Raw genomic sequence first — 17,480 nt, 5'->3', positions numbered from 1 at the left:
TAAGTGATCATAGAAAAATACCACCTTTTGTAGTCTAGTGTCATGTGTTCAGACTAGGTGGCCAACTCACCTCAACTGCATCTTTGCTATTATTTCTTTGCCAGCCATATTTGGTATTTTTAGGACTTCAGTATATGGTATATGGCATCATGAATTTTCATGATCTTTCAGAGATAAGTTATATATAAGTGACTGAGTTATGTAATATGGTAAATATATGCAGTACAGATCTCAAATGTGTACAGTTATGGTATGACTCTTGCCTTATAGACTTCAAATTTTGCTTCTCTTTTTCCTACAAGCTTAGCTGGAGCCTTCCAAAGCACCTCCTTAATCATCTAAGAACATTGTAGCAAGGCACTAAAATGTGCCTGCTCCTTTAAGGGCAGAAGCTGCCTGGCCTGGGAGCCCTGCAGGTTAGGCAGAGCTCCACAGCTGCAGGTTGCCTGAGCAACAGCCTAATGAGATAATTGGCCAGCACCTGCAGGCAGTCAAATGACCAGAAGGAGGCAGGGCTCTGGGGACTTGAGTTCAGGGCTGGAGCTAGGAGTTCTCTCTCTGGAGACATTGCCAAGGGAAGGAGCATGGCATTAGAGAACTACTCAGAGATATTTAGTTGCCTGCTTTGCTGCTTATAAGGACTAAGGCTGTAGGAGCCTACAAGATACACAGGACTAGATACAGAGGAGGAGGGGACACTATCTTAGGGTGGACGTTTTACCTACTTAAAGGGGCAGACCACAATTCCCATTAGTATTGTTATGTTGTAGCCCAGAGGCCTATGTTTGTGTTATTATTTTACTGGGGGTTTTGGGATGAGGCTATAAGGGGAGGAGGAGGCCTCATTGGTGCCCAGTGAGCGGGGCACCCTATTGTGTAGAGCCCAGCACCAGAGTGGCACAGCTATATGGGCTGGAGGGCCTGGTGCCAGTGGGGTGCAGAGGTTGGAGGCCTGTGAGCCTGGTGCCAGAAGGGCGTAGCAGATACATTGACGGATGGGCCCAGTGCCAGAGGGCCACCACAGACAGGGACATGGAAAAGACCTGGCATAGGGACAAAGTTCAGCCCCTAGAAAAGGGCTGAGGGAGTCAATTATTTGTATTACTTCTGCGAGGCATGGGGCGTGGTAAAGGGGAGGATTTGGAGCCACTCATTTAGCCCATAAGGCTCAAAGTGTCCCAGGAGGCACTGTCTGGTCGAGGGACCTAGCAAGGGTCCAAAGGCCAGTACAGTCTAGTAAGGTTTAGTGGGACTTAGGGCCATACAAAGGCTTGGTGGCAGCCTCCCTAATTATTATTATACCTACAAGGTGTGGGCAAAATAAGTAGGTATCCTCAGGGTGGAGTTGGCTTGGTCAAGGGTCACCAGGGAATGTCATGGCCACCCCTGGGACCTCCATCTGCCACAAACATATTACTTGATTTGGTGCTTCTCAGATTGATGAATTTATCCTCTGCAGGTAATGGGTCAATATCAATAGTGATGTAATAGACAGCAAATGAATTTTACCAGGAACAGATTGGTACATTGCTTCCATCTTCTTAAGACTTCTAATGAGACCAGAATTCTTATGCAGCCCTTGAAATGATCAGTGATGAGTTGGAGATCCATCTCTGTGTTGACAAAGAGCAGTTGCATGCAAATGAGTTTTTAAAACCGTTTTTCATGGGTCTTAGCTTTGGGTTGTAGGCAGCAAAGACTGTGGTGTATCATCCATCCTAAAATGTGTGTGTAATATAAGTGTATACACACACACACACACACACTAATTCATCTAAGCTTCTGAAGCTGCATATAAGTATATAAAAAGGCATTTAGCAAAGTGGGAGTTAGAATATAGGATAAGGGTTGAAGGCATCCCCACCTTCAATGGCTTCTGCCTCCTTACTGTTGTAGAAGTAATAGATTATCTGGATAAACTTTTTGGGACAATCCACTTTTGCTAATAATTTCCAAAAGCCTTCTCTGTTAACTGTGCCAAAGGCTGTTATGAGATTAACAAAGGCTAAATAAAGAACCAGATTTTGTTCTTAGGACTTTTCCTAGAATTGCCTGATGGTGAAAACAGTATCAATAATGTGGATTTAAAGAAGGTAGAGCTTGTATTAGGCAAGAATATCTCGGTTATATGCTTGACAATGATTTAAAACAGGGCAGTCCAGCTTGGGGGGAGTTGCAGTCCTATGAGTCACTTGCTGCACAAGCCACACACACTGAGGGCGGCTCTCCTGGGGTCCCCCTTTCTGCTCAGGCACACCTTTCCCCTTCCTTGTTGCAGGCAGCTGCATGCCATCTATGGGCTACCAGTTGGACAGGCTTTATTTAAGTGAATTCACAATTATGGTTTTTGGTAATTGGTATATTACAGTATTCTCTTGAATTGAAGATGACATGCCTCTGCAGACCACATAGGGAGGGAAAAAAATCTCATTTTAGAGTCAAGTACTGGCATGTCTTTTTTGATATGAAAAGCTAAGAGGCTGATAGTTTCCTGAGATGCGGTAATAAGAGTCTGTGCTTATGAACTATTTCATGTATTTGTGTGGTTTGGTCAAGATTGTGTAACTGGCACAGCCTTGGGGGAGAGTTTCTCCTAGCAGGCTACGCACTAGACTGCTGCATCGGATCCCAGTCAACTGGATCGGTGTATTTTTTTTAAAAATTGACAGTGGAGTGTAGTACTGTTTCTTCCCTTGGCCTACATGGCACATTTCTGGGGTACAGGGTTCTTGTCCATTATTCTTTCCTGGATATGGGGCTGTAGAGTCCAGCTACTCTAGGCCCCAAGGACAGTGCTGTTGTGTCAGTAGCTTAAGCACAGCAGCCTTTCCTAAAATACTAACCCCATGGAGGCTCTATTCATGGTCTGATCCAGGATTTTGTAACGGAGGTGTGGGAACAGTGACCTGTGCTGCAGAGGTGGCTTCATCTCCATTTGCCCTCCACATACACATCAGGGTGGGTAGACTGTGCTGCAAGAGCAGCATCTAGGGACCTTTTATGTCCCTCAATCAGGTAAAAAACTTCCTTCCCATCTCCCTTCCTCTCTGTGTTAAGCAGCATTTTCCCTCCCTTTCCCTTTAGCACCACCTTCCTCTCTGCCTCTCACCTTGCCTGCCACTGTCCCCAAGTCACCCAGGCATGGGGAATGCCCCAGAGCTACTCCTGCCCTGCTTTAGCCAGGGCTGCATGGGGAGCACAAGGGTTGGCTAAAGACAGGAGTGTCAGTGGGCAGGTTACTTTCTCCCAGATTGGGCAGGGAGGAAGAACCTGCCCACTGCTGCTGCCGCCTCTGGCTGTGCCCAAGTCCATGCAGAGTGGGCAGGAATGCTTCTGGAACCCACCCCCACCCTCCAGGAGAGCTGGAGACTGCAGTGGCAAGTGGGGGTTGGATGGGTTAAGGCAGGAAAGGGGCTGCTGAGCATAGAGGGAAAAGGGAGGGGGGATTCTTACTTGGTTTGGGGACATAAGTTGCATAGGAGAGAGCACGGGGGGGGCATGTGCCCTCCCAAGATTGGCCTTTACCGGTGGGGGAGTGGGGGTGCCAAGAGAAGCGCCACTGGCACTTCCAGTTGTGCCACTGGTACTTCTGGGGTTGGTGATCAGTTGCTGGTGTCCCCCAGACTCAGGAGGCACCAGTCACCCATGTTTGGTGACTTAGGGGGGAAAAAAAAACCCTGACAGTCACTCCCATGGCATGATCTGAAAGGGTGGTGCATCTGCCCCACTGCACCCCACATCTGTTCTCCCTGTCTTTTCACAGTTAAATTCTTGGGAGCATATAACAGGTAACAAACATACTTTGCGTAGGATTCTAAAACAAATTATTTTTTATTTCAACAATATGATGAATATAGAAATCTAGACAAAATAAGAAAAAGCTATATATTTTCCTGCCTCCTTTTGCTTTGGACTCTGAAACATACTTTGAGCTTAGGTCAAGACTATCCCTCTGTGGTATTTGAACACTTCTCATTCTTTGAACTGTCAGTCTGTTTCTCTGTGCTTTGACTTTGGCAGGTCCCTTACTTAAACTTCTCATAGGATAGTGTACTTGTGTATTCCTGCTTCCTGCCCCAGCACTTCTTTTGTGACATTCCAATGTATATGTTTCCCACCCAGTACTTGTTTAATTGTTCTGTTGGTGATTTTTGCTTGTTTTCCTGCTCAGAAAAGGTTCTTAATGTAAAGGGTAGTGGTGTAAATTGCATCTTTTGTACAGCTGAAAAGTTTAACAAAATGCTATAGCTTCTTTAGAAAGCATGATATATAAAATACAATGAACAAAAATAAGGCCAGTTTGAAAACTGGAAGGTTAGGGAGGTGGAAAGAGAAGGGGAATGACTTTTATGGGTAAGGCCAGCATGAGGTTGGTGGGTGAAGAGGTCAAAGAGTAAAGGCAGAGTAAGGGAAATAAATGAGAGGAGGCAAAAGTGCAAGAAATACATAGTGTTTAGTTTTGACATCCTTGCTATATGTTGTCTTCCTCTTACAGTAAAACAGTCTGGCCTGTGAGGGGCCAGTCTGTAGGCCAAATTGCACATGTGGACCCCCCCCCAACCCCATGTTGGATCCATCATATGTGGCACCTGTTCTGGCTGCTTGGGAAACTGTGCTTCACATGGTACCCACTCAAGCCAATCTGGGAACCATGCTGCATGTGATATCTGCAGGTGTGCATCCAGTCCCGTACCAGCAGGGCAGCTGCCCTGTGTGGCACAGATCCTAGAGTGTCTGGAACAGGTGATGTGTGTGTTGTGCATTCTGGGTTCTGCCTGTGAGGCTGGGTTGGCACATGCCACATGTGACTGTGGGTCAACTCAGACTCATGGATGATGGGTTTCCACAGGCCATATCTTTGACGTCCTTGGTGTAGAGGAACAGATGGAGTTGAGCAAAAAATTATTCTAGGTAGGAAGAAAAAGTTAATGGAATTTTCAAGGGACTGAAATTAATGTATTATGGACAGTTGTATATAATTTTATCTAAAATACCTTTCAGTTTAGTTTAATTCTAATTTTTTTATAACCTGAAAATAGGTTCACTCTACAACTGCTGGAAGAAGGAATGCACTTCAGGTATGCTTTTATCAAAAGAACTGTCTGCTTCCCAAAGGATGAAGGGATGGCTTCTTCCCCAAGGTCCTGCATTTGGAGATGGCAATAGGCTACCATTGGTCTTCCACAAAGGCTCTGAGGGTGCCTGTACACAAGACTAGAGGCTGCTCTGAGATGCTATAATTACAGCATGTATTTATGCATCAGTATCCCAATGCTAAAAAATGGCGGTGGGGGCACTTTAGATAAAGCTCATTTGACAAGCTTTAGATAAAGTGCCCATGCTGCCATTTTGAAGTACGGGGATGTTGATGAATGAATACTCTGGGTGCTTTACTTAGAGAGACTTTTGGAGCCTCTGTAATTAATGCCATCCCTGTTCCCAGGGCACATGTAAAAATACCCTCAGACATTAAAGAGAATCTTACCATTTGGAATCAAGAAGAGAAAGAGAAGCAGAAGATTAGTAAAAGGAACTGCTGCTAAGTCCATCAATGACATGCCGAGTATGAAGGCTTTTACAGGTATTCATAATGTATACTCTCTTTTCTTAAAGAAAGAACTAGCTCAAGAGTCACCTGACAGTTCAAATGGCCTAATGAGTGCCTGAGGGCCAATTAATATTCTTTAATGTGATTAAATTGTTTGCTGTAAGAGAACTTAATACATGCAAAAAAAGGAACACACAGTGAAAACAAGAACAGGACAGGTATGCACACTGTATAAACAGAAAATGTTTGAAGATCAAGATTATCTTTGGGTCCAGTTTCTCATAGTATATAAGTTGTCATTTTTAAGCTACATAGAAAATGAGAATGAAACAACAGATTGATTTATTCTACTCTACCTGAGCAGCAAACAGATAACAATTAGGGTAGTTTCTATTTTCCTTTTTGCATCTAAACAACACTTAGCTGCAGAGAGCAATTCTACCCCTGTAGTAGAGGTATGTAAATGTATGCATGTAGTTTGAGCATTTACATGGCTATGTACACATGCCCATTCTAGACATGTATGAGCATCCAAGTTCAGAAAATGTATACAAGCAGAAACCCAGGGTTCCTCAGGAGGACAACCCTCCTGTGTTTTATTTCCAATAGCTGGTTGGTTAGGACACTTACCTAGGAAGCTGGATTCTAGGCCCCCTTACTCTGATTCCCCAGAACATTGCTTGAACCACCATGCCACAAGCCAGATATTACCCAGTGGCATCTCTGACAGTCCCTTGGAGTTGACTTCCAGGACAGCTGAGGGAGGTATGTGGAATCTGGGTATGTGTTTTAGTGTGAGAAGATAGCTTGGAAGGGCACAGGTCCCTGCTTCTAGCCTTAATTTTTGTTCCTGATTGGCTAAAAATTTCAGTTTGCATGAACAACCCTTTATTCAATAACTATTAAATGCAAGGGACAGTGTCTCAGCTTTAGGAGTCTGGATTATGCTAGAGCACATGTGTGGTGGTTAGAATGCTGTTCTAGGAAGTCGAGAGAGATTTAGGTTCAGACTCCTCTGAGGGGCAGTGAGGGAGGCCTAGAAACTGCTAGTCCACCCTGCATGTGGAATAGGTTGCTAACTATCCATAAGTGCCAAAAAATAGCTATTATCTGGCCATTTGGAAGTGTAAAATAAAAGTGTTTCTGTTCTGACTACTTATACTGAAACACTTTGATTTTAGTAGAAGTATAATATAGTTTGGATTAAACATTTTGGCCCAAATCTGCAGTGCTTATTCTGCCAAAATCCCCATTGGCTTCAATGAAAATTTTGTCTGAATTTGAATAGGTGGTTTGACTTGCATTGTAATTTACTTAGTCCTAATCCTAGAGAAGGAAAAACAATCTGGTCTTTCTTTTGAAGTGCATTGAATGTCCTTTCACTGGGGGAGGTGGGATTTTGAAAAGGAGGGTGCAGATGGTGGTTATCACCAGGGGCAGCGCCAGCCTCTTCCTGGTGTAGGGGCTGAGGTGGGCTGGACAGACAGTCGTCGGGGCTGTGCTCCGGGTGGGCTCAGCTGTGTGGGACAGGTTGTGGCAGCACGGTGGGGGTGGGGAGGGAGAGGGGTTGCGCTGAGGGGGCTAAGGTGAACTTTGGGGTAGCTATAGCCCCCCCAGCCCTCCCCCAGGGCTGCCTCTGATCATCACATAAAACACAACACCTATTTTTTCTCCTGTTACAGATAAACAAGAAGTTTTAATATGCTAGAGGCATATTAGTAAGTTTAAGATCAAAGTAAAATCAAATATAACTATTGAAATGTGCACTAATTTGCCAGATTGTATAGCAAGTTTAAAAAAATGCAACAAATTAGGCAAAAATAGTCTAAAGATACTGTTTCATTAGTCTCGTAGTCATTATTGTTAAATGTACATCTATTCAGATTTGTAAAACAAAATCTAGTCTTGGGCATCTTAGTGCTTCCAGTACTTCACTGGCAGTCATTTCTACACTTGAGTGTATATTACCAATACCTCCATAGATTTCATAGACGTTTGGGCTGGAAGGGACCCCGGAGGATCATTGAGCCCAGCCCCCTTTCCCAGGGACAGGAAGTCAGCAGGGATCATAGGAACCAAGCAAGATAAGCATCCAAATGTGTCTTGAAGGCATTCAGAGTGGGTGCTTGAACCACCTCTGGCGGCAGTCTATTCAAAACCTTGAGGGCTCGGACAGTGAAGAAGTTCTTTCTTATATCCAGCCTGAGTCGGTCGGAGTGGAATTTATGACCGTTCGATCTTGTCATCCCTTGGGGTGCTCTGGTGAATAGATATTCCCCCAGATCCTGATGAGCACTCCTGATAAACTTATAGGTGGCCACCAGATCACCCTGAGCCTGTGCTTTTCCAGGCTGAAGAGCCCCATGGCTCTCAGCCTCTAAATCATAAGGTCTGTTTTCCTGACCTCTGATCATGCACATGGCTCTTCTCTCCACTCTCTCAAGCTTCTCCACATCCTTTTTGAATTGTGGAGCCCAAAACTGGATGCAGTACTCCAGCTGTAGCCTCACCAAGGCCAAGTATAATGGGAGAATGATGTCCCGGGATTTGCTTGAGAAGCATCTATGGATGCCAGCATTTTGATCGCTTTACTAGCTACAACATCACACTGAAGGCTCATGTTCATCTTGTGGTCAACCATGACCCCCAAGTCCCTTTCATCTGTAGTGCTAACCAGCGTAGCACTACTGAGCCTATAAGCATGCTGCATGTTTTTCCTCCCAAGGTGGAGAACCTTGCATTTTTTGGTTGAACACCATCAGGTTTTCATCCACCCATTTCATGAGCCTGTCAAGATCCTCCTGAGTCACCCTTCTGCTCTCAGGTGTGGATGCTTTACCCCATAGTTTGGCCAGTCCGCTTCTGACACCGATATCCACATCTTTGATGAAGATGTTAAATAGTATAGGCCTTAGGACAGAGCCTTGAGGGACCCCACTGGTCACAGCACACTAAGATGATTTGCTCCTGTTGACCACCACCCTCTGGGTCCTACGGCGGAGCCAATTCCCCAGCCAGCGGCTCGTGGTGAGGTCAAGGCCGCAGTTGGCCAGTTTAGCCAAGAGGTGATTGTGGGATACCAGATCGAAGGCTTTTTTAAAGTCGAGGTATACAACGTAGATCTCTTCCCCTTTGTCCAGGTGATAAGTCACCTGGTCATAAAAGGAAATGAGATTGGTCAAGCAGGACCTACCCACAACAAACCTGTGCTGGCTATCCCTCAGGATATTGCCTTCAGCTAGTCTGTTAAGGATGGCCTCTTTGATAATCTTTTCCAAGACCTTCCCTAGGATAGAGGTCAGGCTGATGGGCCTGTGGTTTGCTGGATCTACTTTCCTCCCTTTTTTGAAGATAGGCACAACATTGGCTCTCTTCCAATCATCAGGCACTTCACCAGAGCGCCAAGAGCTCTCAAAGATCTGTGCCAGGGGCTGAGCTATGATGTTTGCCAGCTCCCTGAGTACCCTTGGGTGTAACCCATCAGGGCTGGCTGACTTGAAGGTATCCAGCCTGTCAAGGTATTCCTTCACAAGGTCAGCTTCAATGGAGAGCAAGGAATCTCCCTCACCTGGGCCTCCCTGACCCATAGTGGGCAGGGCCGTCTCATGGGACTGGTGAAAAACTGATGCAAAATACCCATTTAGCAAGTTTGCTTTTTCCTGGGTGTTAGTTGTCAGTTGCCCCATCTGGTTTAGAAAGGGTCCAATGTTGCCCTTTCTTTTCCTCGGGCTCCCCACATATCTAAAAAAGGATTTTTTATTGTCCTTGATATCTGTAGCTAGCTGGAGTTCCATCACAGCCTTGGCTTTCCTGATTTGCTCTCTGCAGGTCCGGACTAGAGCAGAGTATTCCTCCTCGGTGGCAGTTCCAGCCCTCCATCCTTTGTATGTCTTCTTTTTAAGATGCAGGAGGTCTGCCAGTTCCCTGGAGAGCCAAGGGGGCTGCTGTGCCCTTTTGCTGCCTTTCCTCCGAGATGGGATGGACTTTGCTTGCGCATCCAGGATTGCTCCCTTGAGGAGCAACCACTTGTCCTGAACTCCTCTCTCCATTGGGTTGTGGCCTTTTACGGCCTCTCTGACAAGCCTCCTTAGCTTGTCAAAGTCAGCTTTTCTGAAGTTGAGGACTTCTGTATTACTGACTGACTTGCCAGCTTTACGGCAGATGGTGAAGGTGATCAGCTTATGGTCACCGTCACCCAGCTTCCCTTTGATCATTAGGTCACTTATTAGGTCATCCCTGGTTGCCAGTACGATGTCAAGCAGTGCTTTACCTCTTGTTGGCCTGTAGACATTCTGCATCAGATAGAGGTCATCCACACACAAGAAAGCTTTGCAACCTCTTGGATTTGGCCAAGTGCTCCTCCCACAAGATGTCTGGGTAGTTAGTCTCCCATGACAACCATATACTGGCATCGTGCAACCTCAGCCAATTCCCTGGTGAACTCCCAGTCAAGGTCTTGACTCTGGGTAGGGGGTCAGTAGTAGACCCCCATCATAGTATTCCCTATGTCATGTTCCCCTTGGATTTTAACCCAGAGGGTCTCAAGTCATCCACCATGGGTGCTAATGTCAGCTTACAGGGATGCGTAGCTTTCCTTGACATAAAGAGCTATGCCCTGCCTCTTTTGTCTACTCGATCCCTCCTGTAAAGGGTATAGCCATCTATGCCTGTGGTCCAATCATGGGTGGAGTCCCAACAGGTCTCTGTTATCCCAATGACATCATAGTTATTTGCATTTAGCAGGAAAACAAATTCCTCCTGTTTGTTCCCCAGGCTCCTGGCATTTCTGTATATACATGCAAGTGTCTCCTTGGGGGCCCTTTCCCTGCCTACATTTTGTTCCAGGGCTGGGGCAGGGGTGGGATCCCTTATGTGCCTTGGCTTGCTGGCTTTGCAAGGGCCACTCAGTGGGCCAGCAGTGGCAGTAGTCCCCCCATCCCCCGGTGGGCTTAGTTTAAAGCCCAGTGGAGCAGGTCGTCCAGTCTGGCTGAGAAGAGCCTCCTCCCCAACAGGGAGAGGTGGAGACCATCCCTTCCCAGCAGCTCGCTGCTTCTCTCTCGAAAGCGTGGACTGTGGTCATGGAAACCAAAGCCTTCCCGATGACACCAGCGCCGCAGTCTTTGGTTGACTACCTGGATCCTCCTTTCCCTCCTCAGCCCATAGCCTGAGACTGGGAGGATCGAAGAAAACACCAAGTGTGCCCTCAGACCCTTTACTCTGTACCCAAATCCCTGTAGCGCCTCATGACCCGGCTTGGAGCACTCTGAGCCGTGTCATTGGTGCTTGCATGGATGAGGAGCATGGGATAGTGGTCAGTGGGCTGGAGGAGCTTTGGGATCTTCTCTGCAATGTCTCGGATAAGTTAAGGTTAAAACCTGAGTTAAGGTTTTTAGGTAGAACTGAAAACAGACCTTACCAGGAGCAGCTAGCAGACAGCACAATTACAGAAGAAAAGATAGTTTGAATAGTGGAACATCAAGTCCACTAAAAGAGAGAGATTGTCATTTAATAGCTGTGGAATAAAGAGAAATTAGTAGGAATCAGGTATATTAGTTGTAGCCATGTTGGTCTAAAGGCAAAAGCAATCAGAACTCTTGTGGTAGAGGTGGTATCTCATGAGACGTCTCATGAATGCATCTGTGTTGTTCTGGCAAGAAGTCGCCAGTGGTGTCCCTCAGGGGGTCTGTGCTTGGACCAGTGCTTTTCAACATCTTTATCAATGATTTGGACGTGGGGATGAAAAGCTCACTGGCCAAGTTTGCGGATGACACCAAGTTATGTGAGAGTGTGGTGATGCCAGAAGATAGCTTGCAGATACAGGTGGACCTGGATGGGCTGGAGAGTTGGGCGGACTGGAACCAGATGAAGTTCAACACTCAGAAGTGTAAGGTGCTCCATCTGGGGGCAAACAGTCCCCAACTTACAGGCTCGGTGGTGACAATTTGACTTGCACCATGGCTGAAAGGGACCTAGGGGTAGTGATCGACCATCCCATGAACATAAGCCGGCAGTGCAATGCTGTGGCCAGCAGGGCAAACAACATGCTGGCATGCACTAACTGTTGCATCTCATGCAAAACTAAGGAAGTGATACTCCTGCCATACTCAGCAGTAGTGAGACCACAGCTGGAGTACTGCGTACAGTCCTGGGGCTGCATTTCAACAAGGATGTGGAAAAACTTGAGAAGGCCAGAAAAGAGCCACACATATGATTAGGGACTTGCAAGACATTTCTTCCAGGTAGAAATGAAACATCATATTGCATAGGAGAACTGGAGGATGGCATAAGTTCTCCTGGGTGGTAAAGTTCATTTTATGCAAATTTAGTTTAGGTAAAAGTTGGAGTAGTCTATTTATCTCAAAAGGTGTTTAATGGCAAGGCTGTGGAATCAGGTATATTTTAATGAGCCAAGAAGTTAATTGACTCCTTCAGTACTACCTGAATAGAAATGCCATTGGCCCTCTTAGGCAGCTGATTTTAAAGTTTGGGTGCAGCAAGAATCAAAGTAGGGTGCAACTGTACCACTGTACCCCCTGGATCTGCCTATGCTCTTTGGGAGCTAAAGAACTGTTACACTGGACTCCACTGAAATTTTCAAGAGTCTCAAATCTCCAAATTGTGTAGAAGAATTATATGGTGGAGAAAAATGTTCAATTTTAAGAAATGCAAAAGCACTAAGCTTATACATGAGTGTTTTATAGAGACAGTACCTGGAATTTGGCAGGAATTCTACCAGCTGGTATGGCCCTTTACATTTTTTAAATTTTAGTAATAGTGAACACTCTGTTTTTTGTCCAATCATCTTACATGACAGCTAAGCTGAGAGGAGTAAGACAAGAGGAAGTTTCAGAAATTCATGATCTACTTTTGTTGACATCACCGGATACTTTGAAGTCATCTTGAGAGGAACTGTATGATGTCAATTACATCATATGATGCCAATTACAATTGGAAAGTTTTTTCTTTTTTCCTGTACTGTATTTATTTTAGTTTTGCCAAGAAAAGGTGTTATTGTGTAAACAGTTAAAAGGACAGGATAAAATCTAACCCAAACATTTAATATAGGATTGTGGTGCATCTGGTTGTGTTTTACTTCGCATGCTGACAAGTCAAGTCTGTTGTATATGCTTCAGTCAGAGAAATGTTTCCTTGATTTTTTTTTCTATTTGTTTTGTTATAGTGATTAATTTAGGCTTCAGAAGAAAAATGGATTGTTAGATTGAAGGTCTCCTCTTTACCGTAGCTTTGAGGAAAACACAACCAGTGTCAATAGAAGTTCCTTCATGCTTCCCCTTCAAAAATGCCTCCATCCTACCTGAAGAAATATGCGTTTGCATGAAAGACTATTTGGGTGAGATTCTGTCACTCATAGCCAGGTTTGGTAACACTTTATTACAGAAGCTGCCCCACTGGTTTTAATGGAAGTATGGTAGTACTCGATGTAAGTAAACGCAATAAAGTACCTGGTCCAAAATCCTTGGCCCAGCTTTTCATACATGTACTTATACTTCCAGTTAGTGACAATCATCTGTGGTTTTGTGATGGGTACAGTTGTACATTGGGAAACAGACTGAGACAATCAAACACATAAGACAACTGCAGCTACATGTAGATTTGAATCAGAAAATGGAAATGAATGAATCTTTATTACAATACCACTTCCCTAAGTCCTCTAGTATTTTTTTAGATTGTTTTTAAAGTGACTGACACACAAGGTAGTCTCTTAATGAACTTTTTCCCCTTTGCATGCATAATTCTCACAGTGTTTAGTGAAACTTCTACTAGAAGGTTGACAGCAGATAAAAACCTCAAGAATTAAAAGAGTAGATTTGTGGAGAAAGTTTTAAGAAGCTCTATATTTTTTTTTACTGTTAATTCAAGAAATTTAGTTTAAATCAGAATATATGTTTCTTAGTTTGAGCATACCAGTGCATGACAGTGGATTTATTAAGGCAAATCAAAGATATCACACATTAATTAATGAGGACAGTTGCAAAAGGGGTTATAGCAGTATAAAAGCAGAATTCCATAAACTAAATAAAGTAACTTTTAACCTACCTGTTTATACTGAAGCCTTTGTTATTATTCATTTTTTGTACTAATTAAGCACTCTACTTGATTGTATACTGGTTGTTTAAAACATCAAACAGGAGTTGTGTATTTTATAGAGAAACTGAGACCAGAGGTAAGTTGTGGGATATGTTGGAGATCTATCTGGGTGAAATTACTTTATAACTCAAAAAATAATTTGGGATGTAAGTTTACTTTCATTAAAGTCAATGATTTAAATTAATTTCATTGGCTGTGAAATCCAGGTCTGATATAGTCAAAATAGCATATACCAGGAAGAATGACTGTTTTAATTTTCCAGTCCAAGACAATAATTTTCCCCTATTTATCTATAGCATACAATTTATTGCAAGCTTTGCTAATTTTTCAGCAGTAGAAGGCACATATTTATACACATAGTGAGAAAAACCACATTTCCAAGAGTCAGAATAAAAAATATCAGAGAGATGATGTTTCAGGGTATAAGTCAAGATGTCCAGTAATTCTTTCCCTCATGGATAACGACAAACCCTGTCTATAAAAAGTATTCCTAAACACCTTTCCATGGTGGATCCTATACAAACTAATATCAGAAACAAGTTTTTAGGTCATTGGTCTAATTTGGTAAATCAATTGCTATGTTTCTGTGTAAATTCTTCATATAAGTGGATATGTACCAAAGAACTTTTACAGCTGTATGTTTTAGGCTGGATTTCTGATAATTATTTATTTGTTGTATGCCTAGTTCTGTCTCTTGTCTTCTATATATTGCAAGCTTTATGCAAAAGAGGTGGTCTTTTTTATTTGTACAATGTATAGTCCAGAGGGTCCCCCTCCTGGTCATGGCCCATGGGTAGACCTGAAAAATTTCCAAAGGTACTATACCAGGCAGTGTACACCCTTGGTATGCTATGTAGGAGATCCATAGGAAATTTGGGTCATAATACAGTATTTGTGGAAACATCTATAGGAAACATTCTAGAGTATTTTATAGTTTAGTGCAGGGGTTCCCAAAGTTTTTATGCTGTGGCCTGGCAAACTGCAGCCTGGAAGTGACTGCAGCCCGGTAAACCACAGCCCAGCAGTCGTAGCCAACTATAGCCAGAATTTTGGGCTGGAAGACAGGTAACTATACCCCCACACTGCAGGTGGGGGGGTAGGCCAAACCCTGCTCTGCTGTGGGCCCTGCGGAAGGAGCTGCAACCTCTCTGCCCGGCTCTGGGGGAACCATGGTTTGTGAGTCTGTGGTCACTTCCAGTCTGGCAGCTGACCGTGCTGCGGTCAGGCAGCTGACCAGCTGACTAGGCTGTGGTCCGGGGATTGAGAACCCCTGGTCTAGTGCATTAATTTTATATTTAGATAACTCTGCCTCTCTCTCAAATGTAAGAGTGTGTGGTCAGATTCACATAATACACAATGTCAGATTCAATTTTATTATTCTTTATTGCAGTGGTATCATTTACTTTGGTAAATTCATATCCCTGTTTAAAGTGCCTCAAAGCTGTTAAAACTTAAGTTTAAATTCAAGTATTGTAAAAGGTACATAATATAAGCACAAAAAGCTGCATAGTGGAATTAGGACAGGCTATTACATTCAGGATGCCAAATACTCAAGTATACACCAGCTCACTATTTGACAATTAGGGTTAATGTTAATTAGCCAGCTTAGTACAGGAGATATTGAACAATGCATAAACAGTATAAATGCATTCAGTATAAATGCACTGCTCTTACATTAGTAAAAGTTAGAAGCAGTTAAATAAATGATGGATGAAATCTGCATTGTCAGTATCTGTTAAACATGCCATAAGTAATAGGGCAAGTGCTGACACCTGAATAAAACTTACACATGCTATTGTGGACCTACAGAAAACATGATCTGGTTTTCTGAGATACTGAGTTCCTGTAACTCCCACTGATTCAAATTAGAGTTTGTGATATCAGTCCTTTTCAAATTCTTCATAATTAATCTGGTATTCTTTCATAACTATATAGGATGTTGTTCAAACCTAGTTTCACAATCTTTTAATAAAAATGAGTGTAATAAGTTTGTATTTCTGTTTTCCTGTGGAGAAAGAAGATGTAAGGTTTTGTTTACTGTAGCTGAGGTTTGCTCATACTACTCTGAATTAGCAATAGAGAAAAGCATAATAGGTCTAGTAAAGTTTTTATTTAAATTTGTAGCCCTTACTTGGTCCATTTTTGTATATACAGTAAATATATCCTGGTAAATTAATGATGTACTACATAATGTAGGCCAACAGCATATGCTATTTTTAAAAGATATTTTAAAAGATAACTTTATTAATTTAATTTTTCACCGTTGTAATATGTGGAAACATCAAAACAAGTATTTAAACACCGTAGGATGACTCTGATTTTAAACAATCCAAGGACATATTTTCCTTAGTTGCTCAGGTGATCTCAATACAGATGTAGGTGGACAGATAGGAGAAGCATTTTTTATAATTTTTTTTTTTTATTCTTAATATTTCTGTATTCCTGAAGGCCTATGGATTTTTCTGATGCCATCAAGAGAAGAATTCAAAGTGCTTCCTTAGGTGCTTAGATAGAATTGAGGCAGCATTTTGGTACCAGTGTTCCAAAGAATGATTCAAAATGGTTGTGCTCCAGCAGCCACAAAATTCATTAGGTGTTGAAATTCATTAGGCACCTCCATTTTGGACTGCAGAGTTTCCTAGAAAACTTCCCTTGAACTTCTGAGCATGGTCAGAAGCAATTCAGGTGGAACACTGGGTATGCCATAGCACCTAATTCTTGCCTATGGTCTGTTATGATTTAGAGTCTTCCTGGGAGACACCTAAACCTCCCCATAGCCCTTTGGGAAACAGCCAGTAGGGGGAAACTCAAACTCATAACTGTAGCATTGAAATCACCTTAAAACTGGTGGTGCCGATACCTGCTGAAAACTGGTGCTGCTGATGCCTGCCTTTTGACCAACAGTCTAGTGGTTAAAGCATTTGCCCAATAGGAGTACTTGGGTCCTAGTTCCACCTTATCTTGAAGGGATTTGAAACTATTTCTACAACTTCCAAGGAGTATGCCAGCCACCAGGCTCTATGGAAGGCTAGGTGAGAGCCTCTTGTTGACAAACCTCTTGTTGAAGCAGACCCACCATGCAACCAAAAGCACAAGAATCATGTGGCCAGAAGGAAAGCAAACAAAAAGGAGCCTGCCTCTGTCACCTAAGGGTTATGACTTTACAGTGGGAGGCAGGAGTCTTGGGGCACCTGTGCACATCACAGGGTTTAAGTCTCATTAAATTAAATAGGTTTATAAAGTTTAAACTCGTTTATTTTGGAGCGGTGCATCAGTGATTGCATGCACTAGGTTTTTGAATGAATTAAGCCTGGTCCCTGGCTGGTGCCGCAAGAGAGCGGGATGGTCCTGCGCTTTCCTCCTGGCCTGGCACCCCCTACCCTGTGCCCTCCCATGCAGCTGTGCGAGCAGGGAGCCAGCACACAGCACAAGAAAAAAAACCCCAAACAGAAGCAATTGAAGGGGTGAACTGCAAAAAAAAGTTGCAGTGCCACCTGGTGGACAAAGAGGCTCATTACATGTCTTTGAGTGCCTTTGTGTTTGCATGCAATGAATCCGTGGATGCGATGCTTTAATTCCCAGCAAGCCAAACTAAACTACATCTGAGGAGTTTTAGTTTAATGCATCAGAAAGACTTTCCAGAAATCCCATTAGTCACGCCATTTATATAGTCATAAACTCCTAGAAGGCAGTTTCAGCCTGGATGCAAGGAAAAACTTCTTTATGGTTTGTGTGACCAGAGTCTGGAATAAACTCCCGGTGGGGGTGGTGTAGGCACCTACCCTGGATATCTTTAAAAGGAGCCTGGATGCACACCTTGCTG

This window comes from Crocodylus siamensis, chromosome 4, assembly GCF_052110815.1.
Source record: "Crocodylus siamensis isolate JL-2025a chromosome 4, ASM5211081v1, whole genome shotgun sequence".
Classification (NCBI taxonomy): domain Eukaryota; kingdom Metazoa; phylum Chordata; order Crocodylia; family Crocodylidae; genus Crocodylus; species Crocodylus siamensis.
This window is presented reverse-complemented; position numbering follows the sequence as displayed.